The 23,369-nt window shown below is 52.0% G+C and overlaps 1 long non-coding RNA gene across 1 annotated transcript in view; it reads right to left on the bottom strand.

The window, feature by feature from the left end:
• LOC149574124 (uncharacterized) overlaps positions 1 to 6,465 on the bottom strand; it is a 294,747-nt gene extending 288,282 nt beyond the window's left edge. Inside the window, exon 1 of the long non-coding RNA XR_016360085.1 lies at positions 4,290 to 6,465. This is a non-coding gene — a long non-coding RNA (uncharacterized LOC149574124). The remainder of the gene's footprint in view (positions 1 to 4,289) is intronic.
• Positions 6,466 to 23,369: the final 16,904 nt, after the last annotated feature.

Here is a 23,369-nt window from a genome sequence, read left to right as displayed (position 1 = left end):
AGAGTCCAGGAATAGCACCCTCGAGGGTGGGCTTCATGCCCCTCTAATTGATTCAACGTCGGCGTCCACCGTTTCAAAATCCGACATGTCCATCCGCCCTGACAGCGGCATTGAATCAATGAGTGGGGCACGGGAGAGGCTCGCGGCAACCACCTCTCCCCTTGTAGCCGCGATAGGCACGCAAAAAATTTTTCTAGAGCGCCAAGCACCCACCTCATGGCTAGAGACAAGGGCTCGCCAATAGATCAACTTCGAAATCGCTGAACAGACGCGCTGTAGAATGGCAACCGCTGCCAAGTCTCTTCCGTAGTTGCGTCGGTCGAGTGATCGAAGAAGGTGATCTAAGAGAGGGTCCAAGCGTAGGCATTCGTTGGGGGATTCACGCCGATGGCATAAATTTATGCAATACCCGAGCAACACCGGACGGAGGTGCTAGACGAGGGCTCCCGTTTTAGATCGAGTTTTATAATCACCGAGTAGACGTGGTGAGGGCTGGAAACCGCTGCCAAACCTTTTTCCAAAATTGCGCCAGCTGAGTGACAAGAAAACATGATCTAAAGGAGAGTCCAGGAATAGCACCCTCGAGGGTGGGCTTCATGCCCCTCTAATTGATTCAACGTCGGCGTCCACCTTTTTTCAAAATCTGACATATCCATCCGCCCTGACAGTGGCGTTGAATCAATGAGGGGAGCACGGGAGAGGCTCGTGGCAACCACCTCTCCCGTTGTAGCCGCGATAGGCATGCAAAAAATTTTGCTAGAGCGCCAAGCACCCACCTCATGGCTAGAGACAAGGGCTCGCCATTAGATCAACTTCGAAATCGCTGAACAGACGTGCTGTAGAATGGCAACCGTGGCCAAGTCTCTTCCGTAGTTGCGTCGGTCGAGTGATCGAAGAAGGTGATCTAAGAGAGGGTCCAAGCGTAGCCATTCGTTGGGGGATTCGCGCCGATGGCATAAATTTATGCAATCCTCGAGCAACACCGGACGGAGGTGCTAGACGAGGGCTCCCGTTTTAGATCGAGTTTTAAAATCATCGAGTAGACGCGGTGAGGGCTGGCAACCGCTGCCAAACCTTTTTCTGAAATTGCGGCAGCTGAGTGACAAGAAAATGTGATCTAAAGGAGAGTCCAGGAATAGCAGCCTCGAGGGTGGGCTTCATGCCCCTCTAATTGATTCAACGTCGGCGTCCACCGTTTCAAAATCTGACATATCCATCCGCCCTGACAGCGGCTTTGAATCAATGAGGGGGGCACGGGAGAGGCTCGCGGCAACCACCTCTCCCCTTGTAGCCGCGATAGGCACGCAAAAAATTTTGCTAGAGCGGCAAGCACCCACCTCATGGCTAGAGACAAGGGCTCGCCATTAGATCAACTTCGAAATCGCTGAACAGACGCGCTGTAGAATGGCAACCGCTGCCAAGTCTCTTCCGTAGTTGCGTCGGTCGAGTGATCGAAGAAGGTGATCTAAGAGAGGGTCCAAGCGTAGGCATTCGTTGGGGGATTCGTGCCGATGGCATAAATTTATGCAATACCCGAGCAACATCGGACGGAGGTGCTAGACGAGGGCTCCCGTTTTAGATCGAGTTTTAAAATCACCGAGTAGACGCGGTGAGGGCTGGCAACCGCTGCCAAACCTTTTTCCGAAATTGCGCCAGCTGAGTGACAAGAAAACATGATCTAAAGGAGAGTCCAGGAATAGCACCCTCGAGGGTGGGCTTCATGCCCCTCTAATTGATTCAACGTCGGCGTCCACCTTTTTTCAAAATCCGACATATCCATCCGCCCTGACAGCGGTGTTGAATCAATGAGGGGGGCATGGGAGAGGCTCGCGGCAACCACCTCTCCCATTGTAGCCGCGATAGGCACGCAAAAAATTTTGCTAGAGAGCCAAGCACCCACCTGATGGCTAGAGACAAGGGCTCGCCATTAGATCAACTTCGAAATCGCTGAACAGACGCACTATAGAATGGCAACCGCTGCCAAGTCTCTTCCGTAGTTGCGTCGGTGGAGTGATCGAAGAAGGTGATCTAAGAGAGGGTCCAAGCGTAGGCATTCGTTGGGGGATTCGCGCCGATGGCATAATTTTATGCAATACCCGAGCAACACCGGTCGGAGGTGCTAGACGAGGGCTCCCATTTTAGATCGAGTTTTAAAATCACCAAGTAGACGAGGTGAGGGATGGCAACCGCTGCCAAACCTTTTTCCGAAATTGCACCAGCTGAGTGACAAGAAAACATGATCTAAAGGAGAGTCGAGGAATAGCACATCCGGGGTGGGCTTCATGCCCCTCTAATTGATTCAACGTCGGCGTCCACCATTTCAAATTCTGACATATCCATCCGCCTTGACACCGGCGTTGAATCAATGAGGGGGGCACAGGAGAGGCTCCCGGCAACCACCTCTCCTATATAAGCTGTCACGGGGCTGGATTTTATGCTTATGCCCAGGTTAAGCCTTCTCCTTGAGAATCTCCAAAACCTCGCGCGGCACTGGCGATCCCTACTTCTGATCCACCGTAAGATGCGACCATTTTCGTTCACCCAGACTACGCCTCCCTATCTTCATCAAATGCCCACGCATCTGACTACGTAAACATACACTCCTGCGGAATAGAAGCGCATGCCAAACCATCCTACTCCTGGTTCTCTTCCTTAGGTGCTCCACGCACGCATCCTCCAGCCTCTGGATCTACCCCTGTTCAACCTCAGCGCTGAACCCCTACTTAGCCCTGTTGATATCTTCACCTCGGTGACTCCCATAAGCCCACCTTACTCCGACATCGGCCACATAGGTGATCTCAACTCCCATGAGTCTCTTGACCACATCATGATCCTCTATGATCATCTTGCCACTTGTGAGGATGCACCGAGCTCCCAGAGCTCCTCATGCTCAACTCGCTTGACTCCCTGAGTCCAACGCTGCACCACTGCAACCTTGCATCGAGAACCTCCTAGATTCCCTTGCCGAACACTGCCTCCACACTGGCTGACTTGGACCCCCAAGAGTTCTCCCTAGCTCATGCATATGCTTCCAAAGCATACTCAACACCATCTTGACATCTCTCTGAACCTTCTAGCTCAACACGCATACACCCAGTGCATACTCGATACCTCCACGGTACCTCTCTGAACTTCCTGGCTCATACGCACACCCGCACGGTATACTCGGCATCCTTATGGCACCTCTCTGAACTTCTTAGAGTCCTCTAGTCCAATCCTTAACATGAACATGCCTCCACGGCACTCCAATACTTGTTGGTCTCCCTAGCTCCCCACAAGAGCTCACGGAAGCCCAACCCTTGCTCCCCACGGAACAACCGTCAACCTTAGCCAACTCTGGATCTCCATCATGAGCCCCAACTGCTTCGACACCCCAGTCTATGTCTACATGCCTTTGTTGGTGACCCACAAGTCCTCGTACACCCGGTGCACTCAAACCAACCTCCTCATGCATCCACGTCGTCTCATGCTCAATCCACGGATCCCTTTGCGTTGCACAACCTAGTTGAGTTCTACACCCTAGCTCCATGATCCGCCCACCCTGTGGGACGCTGGCCGGTTGGACCAACTCGGTGAACACTCCATAGCTTCACCTCCGAAACACTTCGACCCATCTGCTTCACTCGTTTCACTCATGCAGCACAAGCCTTGGTTCCTAGCCTTCCATCATGACTCACCTCCTTGAGTCATGCCCGCCGACTACCTCTTCGGATACCTGACATTAGTCTGCCCACTTGACTCGACATCTCCTTGGCATCATTCTGAGACACTACATCCCGCTTGCCGTACTTGACCACCACGGTCTCTGAGATCCTACCTCAATGCAAACCCATGCAACCAAGCACCCAGGATGTGCGCCCAAGGCCACACCCAACCGATACCACACCACTTAGCCATTCAGCACAATGACACCATTCCCACACAGCTAACCTCAAGTACACAATGCTCCTACTCGGACAAACCATATTGTCTCCTACCGCAGGACTAGGAAAACCGCTTCCCTAGCTTTCGGACACCGGACAACTCCCAGAGCTGTCAAAATTGATCCAGCTTCTTTGCTACACTGAGACAAGGACCTTTGTCATAACACCAAACCTCACCACGTTGCGTAACGGCGGAGCAACACTTCATTGCCCCTAAAACTTTGCGTCACCTCTGTCTCCCGGAGACCAGAGGGAGGGACTACTCTACTTCGACCCTCTCGAGGGAGATGGACTCTCCAAGCCATCCGTCATGCACACCGGCACTTACCCTCCACGGATACACCTCAGCTCGGCTCCACAGCTCGCCTACACCACAACTATGCTAGAGGGAACATCTCGTAGCACAGCCCCAAGATCACACCTCGGCCCGGATCCAACACCGTGCCTACACCACAACTATGTTGGAGGGGAACCACTCGCAACACAGTCCCAAGCTACACCTCGGATCATGTCCCGGACAAGATCCTACACCACAACCATGTCTGCCCAGCACACGACATAGTCCCATTTACACCTCGGCGAGACCCACGTCTGCCTACACCACACCTGTGTGCACCCAGCTTTGCACCACCGGCCCATCAGGCCTCAAGGTCTCATATCGCGAATCACCAGCCCCTTACATCCTCCCCCACTTAAAAATAGGCGACGTCCTCGACGCCGACACCACTGTCACCCTGTCACACTGGATCTACAGATGTCTTGTGTCCCAAACACTGGCTGTTGTCATCGCCTCATACCTTCGGTGCACACCTTCTGTTTCCACAACATACTTGGTGCTTGTCAGCATCCCTGATACTGAACCCACTTGCATGAAACCATATCCATGTCTAACTCCACTGAGCCGATCATCCCTGATGACACCCCTGAGAACTTAGCACTACTGCTTCGTCTCCACTCAGTCCTGTCTTCCACCTTCAACTGCCCAAGAATCCATTCTTGGCATCCACTGAAAGACACACTTGCCATCCCTCTGATGCACAAGTCACCCAGCTTTCCCAAGCTTCACACGGTCAACCTTCGGCCTCTCGACTCCTGCTGTGCCACTATGATTGCCTGCTGAAGAGCATTCTGGCGTGCCCTGCACCCAACTCGTCCCCACACACTGCAAATCAACTCGGCCACCAACACTTGCCTACCGATTCACTTCCAGACCCTTTGTGCTATGCCTAGTACTTGCACAACCTACCTCAGATCATAACCCAAATCTCTTCAAGCCACAATCCTACGCCAAACTGCCCCTGGCAGCTCCCAAATCCACTTTCCCAAGTCATCACCTTCAACATGGCTTTGCAACCGGTCTTCAACTGTGCCATTCTGACTGACTGCTGGCCAACCCTCGGCATGCCTTGCATCCACTCGTTCCCAACACATCAACTCAGAAACCATTCACATCCAACCACCAATACACTCGCCAATACACTTCCAGAACTTGGTGACTTCTCAGTACTTGTTTCCTCTCCTCGAACCCACCCTTGGCAAGTTCTACACCGCACTGCTCTCGCAGCCCAATCCATTTTCTCCTCGGAAGATGCCTTGCACATCAACCTACACCTCATGATTCCACATCGCCCAACACCACTGACCCATGACATCGCCGCCTAGACCGTCACCACGACTTCCAAGCCTGCCTGTCACACCATCAATATTGCTCCTCGGACTTCCACCGCATGGAAATCCTACGCCTCACCATCTTAAATGGCCCCAAATGATTAGCATCAACGGACTTACCTTGTGCAAGCCCACATTTCCACCTCGGATCTACAATAAAGAGACCCTACACCGCACTGCTTCCTTGCAGCCCACACTGATCTACACCATGTAGCAGCTCGATTTCACCTCGGATAATGTCCGCACACCATCCTACACTGCACTGAGACTGACCCAACAAGCCAACCTACAGCCCAATTTCCATACTCCTCGGAATTGCCTCTCCAACTCCTACACCCCACTGCGCCTTTGCAGCCCACACTGTTGTTAAGCTGGTCTTAAAATGTCCCAGAAACTGCCATCTTCACTTAAATTGCATTCCAATGAACTCACAACACCATGTTGCACTTCGTCCATCTTCCTGCATTATGGCATTGTGACCCCTGGTCACATCTTGACCCACGCCAAGTTCCACTGCTGAACCCAGTTCAAACAATGTCGATATCAACTCTCCACAAGCTGCATATCAGTTTGACCATCTTTATAACTTGATGCCAATTCCAAGAGTCGATGAAAACCCAAGCCAATCTGCCAAAGATCCACGCTCCACTGCCTACTCCCACATGAGCAATAACAACCTGAAGCAACACTCCAACCAGATCATGCACAATATCATCTCCTCACCAAGAATTGGGGTAACAAAAGCAAGATCACTCCAAGATTCACGCACAGACTCTAACCATGCTTAGAGCGATCAGCTCTGATACCAACTATCACGGGGCTGGATTTTATGCTTATGCCCAGGTTAAGCCTTCTCCTTGAGAATCTCCAAAACCTCGCGCGGCACTCGCGATCCCTACTTCTGATCCACCGTAAGATGTGACCATTTTCGTTCACCCAGACTACGCCTCCCTGTCTTCATCAAATGCCCACGCATTTGACTGCCTAAACATACACTCCTGCGGAATAGAAGCGCATGCCGAACCATCCTACTCCTGGTTCTCTTCCTTAGGTGCTCCACACACGCATCCTCGAGCCTCTGGCTCTACCCCTGTTCAACCTCAGCGCTGAACCCCTACTTAGCCCTGTTGATATCTTCGCCTCGGCGACTCCCATAAGCCCACCTTACTCCGACATCGGCCACATAGGTGATCTCAACTCCCACGGGTCTCTTGACCACATCATGATCCTCTATGATCATCTTGCCACTCGTGAGGATGCACCGAGCTCCCAGAGCTCCTCATGCTCAACTCGCTTGACTCCCTGAGTCCAACGCTGCACCACTGCAACCTTGCATCGAGAACCTCCTAGATTCCCTTGCCGAACACTGCCTCCACACTGGCTGACTTGGACCCCCAAGAGTTCTCCCTAGCTCATGCATATGCTTCCAAAGCATACTCAACACCATCTTGACATCTCTCTGAACCTTCTAGCTCAACACGCATACACCCAGTGCATACTCGATACCTCCACGGTACCTCTCTGAACTTCCTAGCTCATACGCACACCTGCACGGTATACTCGGCATCCTTATGGCACCTCTCTGAACTTCTTAGAGTCCTCTAGTCCAATCCTTAACATGAACATGCCTCCACGGCACTCCAATACTTGTTGGTCTCCCTAGCTCCCCACAAGAGCCCACGGAAGCCCAACCCTTGCTCCCCACGGAACAACCGTCAACCTTAGCCAACTCTGGATCTCCATCATGAGCCCCAACTGCTTCGACACCCCAGTCTATGTCTACATGCCTTTGTTGGTGACCCACAAGTCCTCGTACACCCGGTGCACTCAAACCAACCTCCTCATGCATCCACACCGTCTCACGCTCAATCCACGGATCCCTTTGCGTTGCACAACCTAGTTGAGTTCTACACCCTAGCTCCATGATCCGCCCACCCTGTGGGACGCTGGCCGGTTGGACCAACTCGGTGAACACTCCATAGCTTCACCTCCAAAACACTTCGACCCATCTGCTTCACTCGTTTCACTCATGCAGCACAAGCCTTGGTTCCTAGCCTTCCATCATGACTCACCTCCTTGAGTCATGCCCGCCGACTACCTCTTCGGATACCTGACATTAGTCTGCCCACTTGACTCGGCATCTCCTTGGCATCATTCTGAGACACTACATCCCGCTTGCCGTACTTGACCACCACGGTCTCTGAGATCCTACCTCAATGCAAACCCATGCAACCAAGCACCCAGGATCTGCGCCCAAGGCCACACCCAACCGATACCGCACCACTTAGCCATTCAGCACAATGACACCATTCCCACACAGCTAACCTCAAGTACACAATGCTCCTACTCGGACAAACCATATTGTCTCCTACCGCAGGACTAGGAAAACCGCTTCCCTAGCTTTCGGACACCGGACAACTCCCAGAGCTGTCAACATTGATCCAGCTTCTTTGCTACACTGAGACAAGGACCTTTGTCATAACACCAAACCTCACCACGTTGCGTAACGGCGGAGCAACACTTCATTGCCCCTAAAACTTCGCGTCACCTCTGTCTCCCGAAGACCAGAGGGAGGGACTACTCTACTTCGACCCTCTCGAGGGAGATGGACTCTCCAAGCCATCCGTCATGCACACCGGCACTTACCCTCCACGGATACACCTCAGCTCGGCTCCACAGCTCGCCTACACCACAACTATGCCAGAGGGAACATCTCGTAGCACAGCCCCAAGATCACACCTCGGCCCGAATCCAACACCGTGCCTACACCACAACTATGTTGGAGGGGAACCACTTGCAACACAGTCCCAAGCTACACCTCGGATCATGTCCCGGACAAGATCCTACACCACAACCATGTCTGCCCAGCACACGACATAGTCCCATTTACACCTCGGCGAGACCCACGTCTGCCTACACCACACCTGTGTGCACCCAGCTTTGCACCACAGGCCCATCAGGCCTCAAGGTCTCATATCGCGAATCACCAGCCCCTTACATAAGCTATTAGTGCGAGGCTCGCTCTGCATTAGAAATTAGCGAACACAATGACATCCGCCTTAAAAATCCAAATCCTTTAAAATTCCTACCAAACAGCCATTCACGACCCAATTTTTTATGAGGTCGGCAGAGGAGCAAAAGATCGTCATTGGTTAGGAGATGTGAGTTCATGGAGCCGAGGGACTAAAATGGTCATCGAGCTCATCCGATCAACTGGATGAATTTCACCTTGAAGGGGCCCAATCCAAAAGTTCTGGAGGTCATCTCCTGGAACTCTCGAGAACAAGGCCCATCTTACATGCAAACTCTGCTACTGCGCAAACATAGATTGCAATTAAAGAGAAATTGCGAGGCCGTCACAATGGCCCGAGGCCAATTGCTCCGACTAAGTCAATTTTCTCTTGCAATCACCATGCCGCCGTTCACAGAGAGATCTCCCCATTCACTTGTGACGCGACGCACAATCCAAGGTCTAGATGCGAGACCGCCCTTGAAAGAAAGACCACTTTCCAAGACATCCCCCGATGACACATTGGAACGTCAACCGCTGTCGAACCACTCCCAATGTTGTGCCGATCGAGTTGGCACAGAGGCGACCTTAGGGAGCTCCCGCGTAGCAATCGGGATGTGCTTTCATGCCCATCTCTCACAAAAACCAATGTTAGCTATGGACAAATTTGGAATCCAAGGGCTCGCATCCATCGATATCGTCGGCACTGGGTCTATATATTCAAAGGCCACGGAGAGGTTCCGATAAGAGAAGCTCCCCTGCTCGCTCGCACAAACATATCCCAAATTCTAGACACAAGCTCCTGCCCTTAGCATTGCTCTCCAGATCACCGCAATGACACATTGGAACGACAACCGCTGTCGAAAAACTCCCGAAATTGTGGCAATGGAGTGAGAAAGAAGAGCAACTTTGGGGAGCCGCGCATAGCAAAGGGGCTGTGCTGCTGCTTCATTCTGCTCTTATATAGATCTAAAATCGTTGATTTTGTTTGGAATCCAAGGCTGCATTCGTCCTTGATCAAACAAGCAATGGCTCTTCTAATCGAATGGCCATGGGGAGCTTCCGATAACAAAGGCTCCCTTGTCACTCGTGATGCGCAGGCCAACTGCTAGACGACGGGTCGCCCTTCAGATCGCTGCCCAGGCAACCACCACAACGGCACCATTGGAACGACAACCGCTGCCGAACCGTTATGAAAATTTTTAGCCAAAGAAGTTGTTGCGTAGAGAACGAATCTAGGGAGAGAGCCCTCGCATAGCAAAATCGGGATGGCTTCACGGCCCTCCCAATAGAAACGATGCTGGTGCCAATATTCCAAAAATCCGAATAACGTGTCTTTCGCGAACACCAGCACTGATTTCTATTGGGGAGGGTCACCGAGAACTTTTGTTATCAAAGCTCCCATTGTAAGCCGCGATAGGCACACAAAAAATTGCTAGAGCCCCAAGCACCCACCTCATGGCTAGACAAGGGCTCGCCATTAGTAGATCAACTTCGAAATCGCTGAACAGACGCGCTGTGGAATGGCAACCGCTGCAAAGCCTCTTCCGTAATTGTGTCGGTCGAGTGATCGAAGAAGGTGATCTAAGAGAGAGTCTGAGGCTAGGGATTCGTTGGGTGATTCGCGCCGATAGCAAAAAATTATGCAATACCTGAGCAACACCGGACGGAGGTGCTAGACAAGGGCTCCCATTTTAGATCGAGTTTTAAAACCACCAAGTAGACGCGGTGAGGGCTGGCAACCGCTGCCAAACCTTTTTCCGAAATTGCGCCAGCTGAGTGACAAGAAAACATGATCTAAAGGAGAGTCAGGGAATAGCACCCTCGAGGGTGGGCTTCATGCCCCTCTAGATGATTCAACGTCGGCGTCCACCGTTTCAAAATCTGACATATCCATCCGCCCTGACAGCGGCGTTGAATCAATGAGGGGGGCACGGGAGAGGCTCGCGGCAACCACCTCTCCCCTTGTGGCCGCGATAGGCACGCAAAAAAATTTTCTAGAGCGCCAAGCACCCACCTCATGGCTAGAGACAAGGGCTCGCCATTAGATCAACTTCGAAATCGCTGAACAGACACGCTGTAGAATGGCAACCACTGCCAAGTCTCTTCCGTAGTTGCGTCAGTCGACTGATCGAAGAAGGTGATCTAAGAGAGGGTCCAAGCGTAGGCATTCGTTGGGAGATTCGCGCCGATGGCATAAACTTATGCAATACCCGACCAACACCGGACGGAGGTGCTAGATGAGGGCTCCCGTTTTAGATCGAGTTTTAAAATCACCAAGTAGACGCGGTGAGGGCTGGCAACCGCTGCCAAACCTTTTTCCGAAATTGCGGCAGCTGAGTGGCAAGAAAACATGATCTAAAGGAGAGTCCAGGAATAGCACCCTCGAGGGTGGGCTTCATGCCCCTCTAATTGATTCAACGTCGGCGTCCACCATTTCAAAATCTGACATATCCATCCACCCTGACAGCAGCGTTGAATCAGTGAGGGGGGCATGGGAGAGGCTCGCGGCAACCACCTCTCCCCTTGTAGCCGCGATAGGCACGCAAAAAAATTTTGCTAGAGCGCCAAGCACCCACCTCATGGCATAAATTTCTGCAATACCCGAGCAACACCGGACGGAGGTGCTAGACGAGGGCTCCCGTTTTAGATCGAGTTTTAAAATCACCAAGTAGACGCGGTGAGGGCTGGCAACCGCTGCCAAACCTTTTTCCGAAATTGCGCCAGCTGAGTGACAAGAAAACATGATCTGAAGGAGAGTCCAGGAATAGCACCCTCGAGGGTGGGCTTCATGCCCCTCTAATTGATTCAACGTCGGCGTCCACCGTTTCAAAATCCGACATATCCATCCGCCCTGACAGCGGCGTTGAATCAATGAGGAGGGCACGGGATAGGCTCATGGCAACCACCTCTCCCCTTGTAGCCGCGATAGGCACGCAAAAAATTTTGCTAGAGCGCCAAGCACCCACCTCATGGCTAGAGACAAGGGCTCGCCATTAGATCAACTTTGAAATCGATGAACAGACGCGCTGTAGAATGGCAACCGCTGCCACGTCTCTTCCGTAGTTGCGTCGGTCGAGTGATCGAAGAAGGTGATCTAAGAGAGGGTCCAAGCGTGTAGGCATTCGTTGGGGGATTTACGCTGATGGCATAAATTTATGCAATACCCGAGCAACACCGGACAGAGGTGCTAGACAAGGGCTCCCATTTTAGATCGAGTTTTAAAATCACCAAGTAGACGCGGTGAGGGCTGGCAACCGCTGCCAAACCTTTTTCCAAAATTGCGCCAGCTGAGTGACAAGAAAACATGATCTAAAGGAGAGTCCAGGAATAGCACCCTCGAGGGTGGGCTTCATGCCCCTCTAATTGATTCAACGTCGGCATCCACCATTTCAAAATTCAATATATCCATCCGCCCTGACAGCGGCGTTGAATCAATGAGGGGAGCACGGGAGAGGCTCGCGGCAACCACCTCTCCCGTTGTAGCCGCGATAGGCACGCAAAAAATTTTGCTAGAGCGCCAAGCACCCACCTCATGGCTAGAGACAAGGGCTCGCCATTAGATCAACTTCGAAATCGCTGAACAGACGCGCTGTAGAATGGCAACCGCTGCCAAGTCTCTTCCGTAGTTGCGTCGGTTGAGTGATCGAAGAAGGTGATCTAAGAGAGGGTCCAAGCGTAGGGCATTCGTTGGGGGATTTGCGTCGATGGCATAAATTTATGCAATACCCGAGCAACACCGGACGGAGGTGCTAGACGAGGGCTCCCATTTTAGATCGAGTTTTAAAATCACCAAGTAGACGCGGTGAGGGCTAGCAACCGCTGCCAAACCTTTTTCCGAAATTGCGCCAGCTGAGTGACAAGAAAACATGATCTAAAGGAGAGTCCAGGAATAGCACCCTTGAGGGTGGACTTCATGCCCCTCTAATTGATTCAACGTCGGCATCCACCGTTTCACAATCCGACATATCCATCCACCCTGACAGCGGCGTTGAATCAATGAGGGGGGCACGGGAGAGGCTCGCGGAAACCACCTCTCCCGTTGTAGCCGCGATAGGCACGCAAAAAATTTTGCTAGAGCGCCAAGCACCCACCTCATGGCTAGAGACAAGGGCTCACCATTAGATCAACTTCGAAATCGCTGAACAGACGCGCTGTAGAATGGCAACCGCTGCCAAGTCTCTTCCGTAGTTGCGTCAGTCGAGTGATCGAAGAAGGTGATCTAAGAGAGGGTCCAAGCGTAGGCATTCGTTGGGGGATTCGCGTTGTTGGCATAATTTTTTGCAATACCCGAGCAACACCGGACGGAGGTGCTAGGCGAGGGCTCCTGTTTTTGATCGAGTTTTAAAATCACCAAGTAGACGCGGTGAGGGATGGCAACCGCTGCCAAACCTTTTTCCGAAATTGCGCCAGCTGAGTGACAAGAAAACATGATCTAAAGGAGAGTCGAGGAATAGCACATCCAAGGTGGGCTTCATGCCCCTCTAATTGATTCAATGTCGGCGTCCACCGTTTCAAAATCCGACATATCCATCCGCCTTGACACCGGTGTTGAATCAATGAGAGGGGCACAGGAGAGGCTCGCGGCAACCACCTCTCCTATATAATCTATTAGTGCGAGGCTCGCTCTGCATTAGAAATTAGCGAACACACCGACATCCGCCTTAAAAATCCAAATCCTTTAAAATTCCTACCAAACAGCCATTCACGACCCAATTTTTTATGAGGTCGGCAGAGGAGCAAAAGATTGTCATCGGTTACGAGATGTGAGTTCATGGAGCCGAGGGACTGAAATGGTCATCGAGCTCATCCGATCAACTGGATGAATTTCACCTTGAAGGGGCCCAATCCAAAAGTTCCGGAGGTCATCTCCTGGAACTCTCGAGAACAAGGCCCATCTTACATGCAAACTCTGCTACTGCGCAAACATAGGTTGCAATTAAAGAGAAATTGCGAGGCCGTCACAATGGCCCAAGGCCAATGGCTCCGACTAAGTCAATTTTCTCTTGCAATCAACCATGCCGCTGTTCACAGAGAAATCTCCCCATTCACTCCCCATTCACTTGTGACGCGATGCACAATCCAAGTGCTAGACGCGAGCTCGCCCTTGAAAGAAAGACCACTTTCCAAGACATCCCCCATTCACTTGTGACGCGACGCACAACCCAAGTGCTAGACGCGAGCTCGCGCTTGAAAGAAAGACCACTTTCCAAGACATCCCCCGATGACACATTGGAACAACAACCGCTGTCAAACCATTCCCAATGTTGTGCCGATCGAGTTGGCACAGAGGCGACCTTAGGGAGCTCCCGCGTAGCAATCGGGATGTGGTTTCATACCCTTCTCTCACAAAAACCAATCTTAGCTGTGAACAAATTTTGCCGCAATGACACCATTGGAATGACGACCACTGTCGAACAACTCCCGCATTTGTGCCCCGATGGAGTGAGAAAGAATAGCAACTTTGGGGAGCCGTGCATCGCAAACGGGCTGCTGCTTCATTCCGCTCTTATATATAGATCCGATGTCGTTGATTTCGTTTGGAATCCGAGGCTGCATTCGTCCTTGCTCACACAAGCAATGGCTCTTCTCATCGAATGGCCACAGGGAGCTTCCGATCACAAAGGCTCCCTTGTCACTCGTGACGCGCAGCCCAACTGCTTTCCGAAATTGTGCCAGCTGAGTGACAAGAAAACATGATCTAAAGGAGAGTCGAGGAATAGCACCTCGAGGGTGGGCTTCATGCCCCTCCAATTGATTCAATGTCGGCGTCCACCGTTTCAAAATCCGACATTTCCATCCGCCTTGACACCGCCGTTGAATCAATGAGAGGGGCACGGGAGAGGTTCGCGGCAACAACCTCTCCTATATAAGCTATTAGTGCGAGGCTCGCTCTGCATTAGAAATTAGCGAACACGCCGACATCCACCATAAAAATCCAAATCGTTGAAAATTCTGACCAAACAGCCATCCACGACCCAATTTATTATGAGGTCGTCTAAGGAGCAAAAGATTGTCATCGGTTAGGAGATGTGAATTCATGTAGCCAAGGGGGACTGAAATGGTCATCGAGCTCATCCGATCAACTGGATGAATTTCACCTTGAAGGGGCCCAATCCAAAAGTTCTGGAGGTCATCTCCTGGAACTCTCAAGAACAAGGACCATCTTACTTGCAAACTCTGCTACTGCGCAAACATAGGTTGCAATTAAAGAGAAATTGCCAAGCCATCACAGTGGCCCGAGGCCAATGCTCCGACTAAGTCAATTTTCTCTTGCAATCACCATGCCGCCGTTCACAGAGAGATCTCCCCATTCACTTGCGACGCGACGCACAATCCAAGTGATAGACGCGAGCTTGCCCTTGAAAGGCCAGCCCACTTTCCGAGACATCCCTCGATGACACATTGGAACGACAACCGCTGTCGAACCATTCCCAATGTTGTGCCGATCGAGTTGGCACAGAGGCAACCTTAGGGAGCTCCCGTGTAGCAACCGGGATGTGCTTTCGTACCCATCTCTCACAAAAACCAATCTTAGCTGTGAACAAATTTAGAATCCAAGGCTCGTATCCATCGATATCGTCGAACAACTCCCGAATTTGTGCCGATGGAGTGAGAAAGACCAGCAACTTTGGGGAGCCGCGCATGGCAAACGGGCTGCTGCTTCATTCTGCTCTTATATATAGATCCGATGTCGTTGATTTCCTTTGGAATCTGAGGCTGCATTCATCCTTGCTCACACAAGCAATGGCTCTTCTCATCGAATGGTCACGGGGAGCTTCCGATTACAAAGGCTCCCTTGTCACCCGTGATGCGCAGCCCAACTGCTAGACGACGGCTCGCCCTTCAGATTGCTGCCCAGGCAACCACCACAACGGCACCATTGGAACGACAACCGCTGCCGAACCATTCCGAAATTTTTTTGCCAAAGAAGTTGTTGCAAAGAGAACGACTCTGGGGAGAGAGCCCTCGCATAGCAAAATCGGGATGGCTTCACAGCAGCTGGATGGGATTTGAATTCATGGAGCCAAGGGAGTGAAATGGTCATCGAGCTCATCCGATCAACTGGATGAATTTCACCTTGAAGGGGCCCAATCCAAAAGTTCCGGAGGTCATCTCCTGGAACTGTCAAGAACAAAGGCCAATCTTACATGCAAACTCTGCTACTGCGCAAACATAGCTTGCAATTATAGAGAAATTGCAAGGCCGTCACAATGGCCCGAGGCCAATGCTCCGACTACTAAGTCAATTTTCTCTTGCAATCACCATGCCGCCGTTCACAGAGAGATCTCCCCATTCACTTGTGACGACGCACAATCCAAGTGCTAGACGCGATCTCGCCCTTGAAAGGCCGCGTTCCAAGACATCCCGATGACACATTGGAACGACACCCGCTGTCAAACCATTCCCAATGTTGTGCCGATCGAGTTGGCACAGAGGCGATCTTAGGGAGCTCCCGCGAATCGATCGGGAAGTGCTTTCGTACCCATCTCTCACAAAAACCAATGTTAGCTGAACAATTTTAGAATCCAAGGCTCGTATCCATCGATATCGTCGGCACTGGGTCTATATTCAAAGGCCACGGAGAGGTTCCGATAAGAGAAGCTCCCCTGCTCTCTTGCACAAACATCCCCAAATGCTAGGCGCAAGCTCCGGCCCTTAGCATCGCTCTCCAGATCACCGCAATGACACATTGGAATGACAACCGCTGTCGAACAACTCCCGAATTTGTGCCGATGGAGTGAGAAAGAAGAGCTAGATCGGGTCGACGAAAAAAGCTAAGCCAGATCGGGTCGGCCAGCATGGCTCGGCCACCATTTTTCGCCGAGAGCTTTCGATATTAAAGCTCCCATGTAGCCGCGATAAGTACACCATGACAAAATTGCTAGAGCGCCGAGCACCCATAGCAAATTGCCATTATACCAAGCAACGCCGGAGTGCTAGACAAGGGCTCACGTTTAGATCAAGTTTTAAAATCACCAAAAAGACACGCCATGGATCGGCAACCGCTGCCTCACCTTTTCCAAAATTGAGTCATCGGAAAACATGATCTAAAGGAGAGCCGAGGAAAAGCACTGAGATCGCTTCATGCCCCTTTCATTCATTCAACATCAGCATACATCGTTTGAAAACCCAACAATCCAATCCGCCTAGACACCAATGTTGAATCAATGAAAGGGGCACGGGAGAGGCTCACGGCAACAACCTCTCCTATATAAGCTATTAGTGCGAGGCTCGCTCTGCATTAGAAATCTGCGATAGCGCGGACAAAATCCTTAAAAATCCAATTCAATGAAAAATGTGACCAAACAGCCATCCAAGACACCATTTTTGGAGCTCGCCCAAATCGGCTCGGCCAGAATGGCTCGCCCAGATCGGCTCGGCCAGCATGGTGACTTGCTGACTCGGTGAGAGTACTTCGAACTGTCAAGAACAAAGGCCAATCTCACATGCAAACTCTGCTACTGCGCAAACATAGCTTGCAATTATAGAGAAATTGCAAGGCCGTCACAATGGCCCGAGGCCAATGCTCCGACTTCTAAGTCAATTTTCTCTTGCAATCGCCATGCCGCCGTTCACAGAGAGATCTCCCCATTCACTTGTGACGACGCACAATCCAAGTGCTAGACGCGAGCTCGCCCTTGAAAGGCCGCGTTCCAAGACATCCCGATGACACATTGGAACGACAACCGCTGTCGAACCATTCCCAATGTTGTGTCGATCGAGTTGACACAGAGGCGATCTTAGGGAACTCCCGCGTATCGATCGGGAAGTGCTTTCGTACCCATCTCTCACAAAAACCAATGTTAGCTGAACAATTTTATAATCCAAGGCTCGTATCCATCGATATCGTCGGCACTGGGTCTATATTCAAAGGCCATGGAGAGGTTCTGATAAGAGAAGCTCCCCTGCTCGCTTGCACAAACATCCCCAAATGCTAGACGCAAGCTCCCGCACTTAGCATCGCTCTCCAGATCACCGCAATGACACATTGGAATGACAACCGCTGTCGAACAACTCCCGAATTTGTGCAGTTGGAGTGAGAAACGCGAGCCAGATCGGGTCGACGAAAACGGCTAAGCCAGATCGGGTCCGCCAGCATGGCTCGGCCACCATTTTTCGCCGAGAGCTTTCGATATTAAAGCTCCCATGTAGCCGCGATAAGTACACCATGACAAATTGCTAGAGCGCCGAGCACCCATAGCAAATTGCCATTAGACCAAGCAACGCCGGAGTGCTAGACAAAGGCTCACATTTAGATCAAGTTTTAAAACCACCAAAAACACACGCCATGGATCGGCAACCGCTGCCTCACCTTTTCCAAAATTGAGTCATCGGAAAACATGATCTAAAGGAGAGCCAAGGAAAAGCACTGAGATCGCTTCATGCCCCTTTCATTCATTCAACATCAGCATACACCGTTTGAAAACCCAACAATCCGATCCGCCTAGACACCAATGTTGAATCAATGAAAGGGGCATGGGAGAGGCTCGCGGCAACAACCTCTCCTATATAAGCTATTAGTGCGAGGCTCGCTCTGCATTAGAAATCTGCGATAGCGTGGACAACTCCCTTAAAAATCCAATTCAATGAAAAATGTGACCAAACAGCCATCCACGACACCGTTTTTGGAGCTCGCCCAGATCGGCTCGGGCAGAATTGCTTGCGCAGATCGGCTCGGCTAGCATGGCTCGCCCAGCCTTGGTGAGAGTACTTGGAACTGTCAAGAACAAAGGCCAATCTAACGTGCAAACTCTGCTACTGCACAAACATAGGTTGCAATTATAGAGAAATTGCAAGGCCGTCACAATGGCCCGAGGCCAATGCTCTGACTACTAAGTCAATTTTCTCTTGCAATCGCCATGCCGCCGTTCACAGAGAGATCTCCCCAATCACTTGTGACGACGCACAATCCAAGTGCTAGACGCGAGCTCACCCTTGAAAGGCTGCGTTCCAAGACATCCCGATGACACATTGGAATGACAACCGCTGTCGAACCATTCCCAATGTTGTGCTGATCGAGTTGGCACAGAGGCGACCAAACAGCCATCCACGACACCGTTTTTGGAGCTCGACAAGATCGGCTCGGCCAGAACGGCTCGGCCAGCATGGCTCGGCCAGCATGGCTCGGCCAGCATGGCTAGGCCAGAACGGCTCGCCTAGATCGGCTCGGCCAGATCGGCTCGGCCAGAATGGCTCGCCCAGATCGGCTTGGCCAGAACAGCTCGCCCAGATCGGCTCGGCCAGAATGGCTCGCCCAGATCGGCTCGGCCAGCATGGCTCGCCCAGATTGGCTCGGCCAGAACGGCTCGCCCAGATTGGTTCGGCCAGAACGGCTCACCCAGATCGGCTCGGCCAGCATGGCTCGGCCAGAACGGCTCGCCCAGATCGGCTCGGCCAGAATGGCTCGCCCAGATCGGCTCGGCCAGCATGGCTTGCCCAGCCTTGGTGAGAGTACTTGGAACCGTCAAGAACAAAGCCCAATCATACATGCAAACTCTGCTATGCGCAAACATAGGTTGCAATTATAGAGAAATTGCAAGGCCGTCACAATGGCCCGAGGCCAATGCTCCGACTACTAAGTCAATTTTCTCTTGCAATCGCCATGCCGCCGTTCACAGAGAGATCTCCCCAATCACTTGTGACGACGCACAATCCAAGTGCTAGACGCGAGCTCGCCCTTGAAAGGTTGCGTTCCAAGACATCCCGATGACACATTGGAACGACAACCGCTGTCGAACCATTCCCAATGTTGTGCCGATCGAGTTGGCACAGAGGCGACCAAACAGCCATCCACGACACCGTTTTTGGAGCTTGACAAGATCGGCTCGGCCAGAACGGCTCGGCCAGCATGGCTCGGCCAGCATGGCTCGGCCAGAACGGCTCGCCCAGATCGGCTCGGCCAGAACGGCTTGCCCAGATCGGCTCGGCCAGCATGGCTCGGCCACAATGGCTCGCCCAGATCAGCTCGGCCAGAACGGGTCGCCCAGATCGGCTCGGCCAGAATGGCTTGCCCAGAACGGCTCAGCAGGATCGGGTCGGCCAGAATGGCTCGCCCAGATCGGCTCGGCCAGCATGGCTCGCCCAAATCGGCTCGGCCAGATCGGGACGATGACTTGATGAACGGACTTAGAGATTCGACTTGGTGGGCCGACCTGGCGGGGTGACTTGATGAACGCACTTGAAGGGTCGACTTGGTGGGGTGACTCTATGAACGGACCTAAAGAGTTGACTTGGTGAGAGTACTTGGCGGGGTGACTCGATGAAAGGACTTAAAGAGTCGACTTGGTGAGAGTACTTGGTGGGGCGACTTGATGAACGCACTTGAAGAATCGACTTGGTTAGAGTACTTGGTGGCGCGACTTGATGAACGGACTCAAAGAGTCGACTTGGTGAGAGTACCTGGTGGCTCGACTTGATGAGCAGACTTAAAGAGTCAACTTGGTGAGAGTACTTGGCGGGGTGAACTGATGAACGAACATAAAGAGTCGGCTTGGTGGGAGTACTTGGTGGGCCGACCTGGTGGGGTGACTTTATGGATGGACTTAAAGAGTCGACATGGTTAGATTACTTGTTCTGGTGACTTGATGAACGGACTTCGAGAGTCGACTTGGTGGGGTGACTTGATGAAAGGACTTAAAGGGTCGACTTGGTGAGAGTACTTGGCGGGGCGACTTGATGAACGGACTTAAAGGGTCGACTTGGCGGGGTGACTTGATGAACGGACCTAAAGAGTTGACTTGGTGAGAGTACTTGGCAGGGTGAACTGATGAACGGACTTAAAGAGTCGACTTGGTGAGAGTACTTGGTGGGCCAACTTGATGAACAGACTTATAGAGTCGACTTGGTGAGAGTAGTTGTTCTGGTGACTTGATGAACGGACTTAAAGACTCGGCTTGGCGGGGTGACTTGATGAAAGAACTTAAAGAGACGACTTGGTGGGGTGACTCGATGAACGAACTTAGAGGGTCGACTTTGCGGGGTGACCTGATGAACGGACCTAAAGAGTTGACTTGGTGAGAGTACTCGATGGGGTGACCTGATGAACAGACTTAGAGAGTCGACTTGGTGAGAGTCCTTGGTGGGCCGAACTGGTTGGGTGACTTCGTGAACTGACTTAAAGAGTCGACTTGGTGGGAGTACTTGGTGGGGTGACTTGATGAACGGACTTCAAGGGTCGACTTGGCGAGGTGACTTGATGAATGGTCCTAAAGAGTTGACTTGGTGTGGTGACTTGATGAAAAGACTTAAAGAGTCGAATTGGTGAGAGTACTTGGTGGGGTGACTTGATGAACGCACTTGAAGGGTCGACTTGGTGGGGTGACTTTATGAACGGACCTAAAGAGTTGACGTGGTGAGAGTGCTTGGTGGGGTGACTTGATGAACATAGTTAAAGAGTCGACTTGGTGAGAGTAGTTGGTCGGGTGACTTGATGAATGCACTCGAAGAATCGACTTGGTTAGAGTACTTGGTGGGGTGACTTGATGAACGGACTTAAAGATTCGACTTGGTGGGCCGACCTGGCGGGGTGACTTGATGAACGGACTTAGAGAGTTGACTTGGTGAGAGTACTTGGTGGGCCGACCTGGCCGGGTGACTTGATGAACAAACTTAAAGAGACGACTTGGTGAGAGTACCCGGTGGGCTGACCTGGTCACGTGACTTGATGAACGGACTTAAAGAGTCGACTTGGTGGGCCGACTTGGCCGGGTGACTTGATGAACGAACTTAAAGGGTCAACTTGGTGGGTCAAACTAGCGGGGTGACTTGGTGAGAGTACTTGGTGGGCTGACCTAGCAGGGTGACTTGATGAACGAACTTAGAGAGTCGACTTTGTGAGAGTACTTGGTGGGTTGAACTGGCGGGGTGACTTGATGAACGAACTTAAAGAGTCAACCTGGTGAGAGAACTTGGTGGGCCGAGCTAGCGGGGTGAATTGATGAATGAACCTAAAGAGTCGACTTTGTGAGAGTACTTGGTGGGCCGACCTGGCGGGGTGAGTTGATGACCGAACTTAAAGGGTCGACTTGGTGAGAGTACTTAGTGGGCCGACCTGGCGGGGTGACTTGATGAACGAACTTAAAGAGTCAACTTGGTGAGAGTACTCGGTGGGGTGACCTGATGAACAAACCTAAAGAGTCAACCTGGTGAGAGTACTTGGTGGGCCGACCTGGCGGGGTGACTTGGCGAGCAAACTTAAAGAGTCGACTTGGTGAGAGTAGTTGGTGGGCTGACCTGGCGGGGTGACTTGATGAACGAACTTAAAGAGTCGACCTGGTGGGCCGACTTGGCAGAGTGACTTCATGAACGAACTTAAAGAGTCCACTCGGTGGGCCGACCTGGCGGGGTGACTTGATGAACGAACTTAAAGAGTCGACTTGGTGAGAGTAATTTGTGGGCTGACCTGGCGGGGTGACTTGATGAATGAACTTAAAGAGTCGACTTGGTGGGGTGACTTGATGAACGCACTTGAAGGGTCGACTTGGTGGGGTGACTCTATGAACGGACCTAAAGAGCTGACTTGGTGGGGTGACTCGATGAAAGGACTTAAAGAGTCGACTTGGTGAGAGTACTTGGTGGCTCGACTTTATGAGCAGACTTAAAGAGTCCACTTGGTGAGAGTGGGCCTAACGGGGCGATGTGGTGAGTGGGCCTAACGGGGCGAGTTGGTGGGGCGACTTGGCGAGTGGTATTAGAGAGCCGACGTGGTGAGGCGACTCGGCGAGTTGGTTCGTTGAGATGACATGGTGAGCTGACTTGGCGAGTCGACCCGGCAAGCAAACTTAAAGAGTCGACTTGGCAACGTACTCGAGCCGACTTGGTGAGGCGACCCGACGAGCGGGCTCAAAGAGTCAACATGGTGAGGTGACTCATTGAGTGAACATGGTGAGGCGACTCATGGTGAGGAGCTATCCTTGAGGCAACTTGGTGGGCCTACTTGATTAGTCGACTTGGTGAGCCGACCTGACGAGCTGACACGGTGAGCGGGCTTAAAGAGGGGACGACTTGGTGGGGTAACTCGGCAAGCCAACTTATCGAGGCAAGATGGTGAGTCGACTTGGTGAGCTGACTTGGTGAGCGCACTTAAAGAGTTAACTTTGTGAGGTGACTCGGCGAGTTAGCCCGCTGATGCGACTTGGGCGGGCCGACCTGGCGAACGAACTTAAAGAGGCGACTTGGGCGGGCTGACCTGGCGAGCGAACTTAAAGAGTTGACTTGGCAACGCACTTGAAAAATCGACTTGGTGAGCTGACATGGTGAGTGGGCTTAGAGAAGCAACTCGGGGGGGGTGACTTGATGAACGGACTTAAAGGGTCGACTTGGCGGGGTGACTTGATGAACGGACCTAAAGAGTTGACTTGGTGAGAGTACTTGGCGGGGTGAACTGATGAACGGACTTAAAGAGTCGACTTGGTGGGAGTACTTGGTGGGCCGACTTGATGAACGGACTTATAGAGTCAACTTGGTGAGAGTAGTTGTTCTGGTGACTTGATGAACGGACTTAAAGAGTCAGCTTGGCGGGGTGACTTGATGAAAGGACTTAAACAGTCGACTTGGTCGGGTGACTCGATGAACGAACTTAGAGGGTCGACTTTGCGGGGTGACCTGATGAACGGACCTAAAGAGTTGACTTGGTGAGAGTACTCGGTGGGGTGACCTGATGAACAGACTTAGAGAGTCGACTTGGTGAGAGTCCTTGGTGGGCCGACCTGGTTGGGTGACTTCGTGAACTGACTTAAAGAGTCGACTTGGTGGGAGTACTTGGT

The sequence above is a fragment of the Cupressus sempervirens genome, chromosome 2, assembly GCF_028749045.1.
Source record: "Cupressus sempervirens isolate cs-2001-9-10 chromosome 2, ASM2874904v1, whole genome shotgun sequence".
Classification (NCBI taxonomy): Eukaryota; Viridiplantae; Streptophyta; class Pinopsida; order Cupressales; family Cupressaceae; genus Cupressus; species Cupressus sempervirens.
Note: the sequence above shows the minus strand (reverse complement) of the source record. Positions and strands in the feature narration are given on the sequence as shown.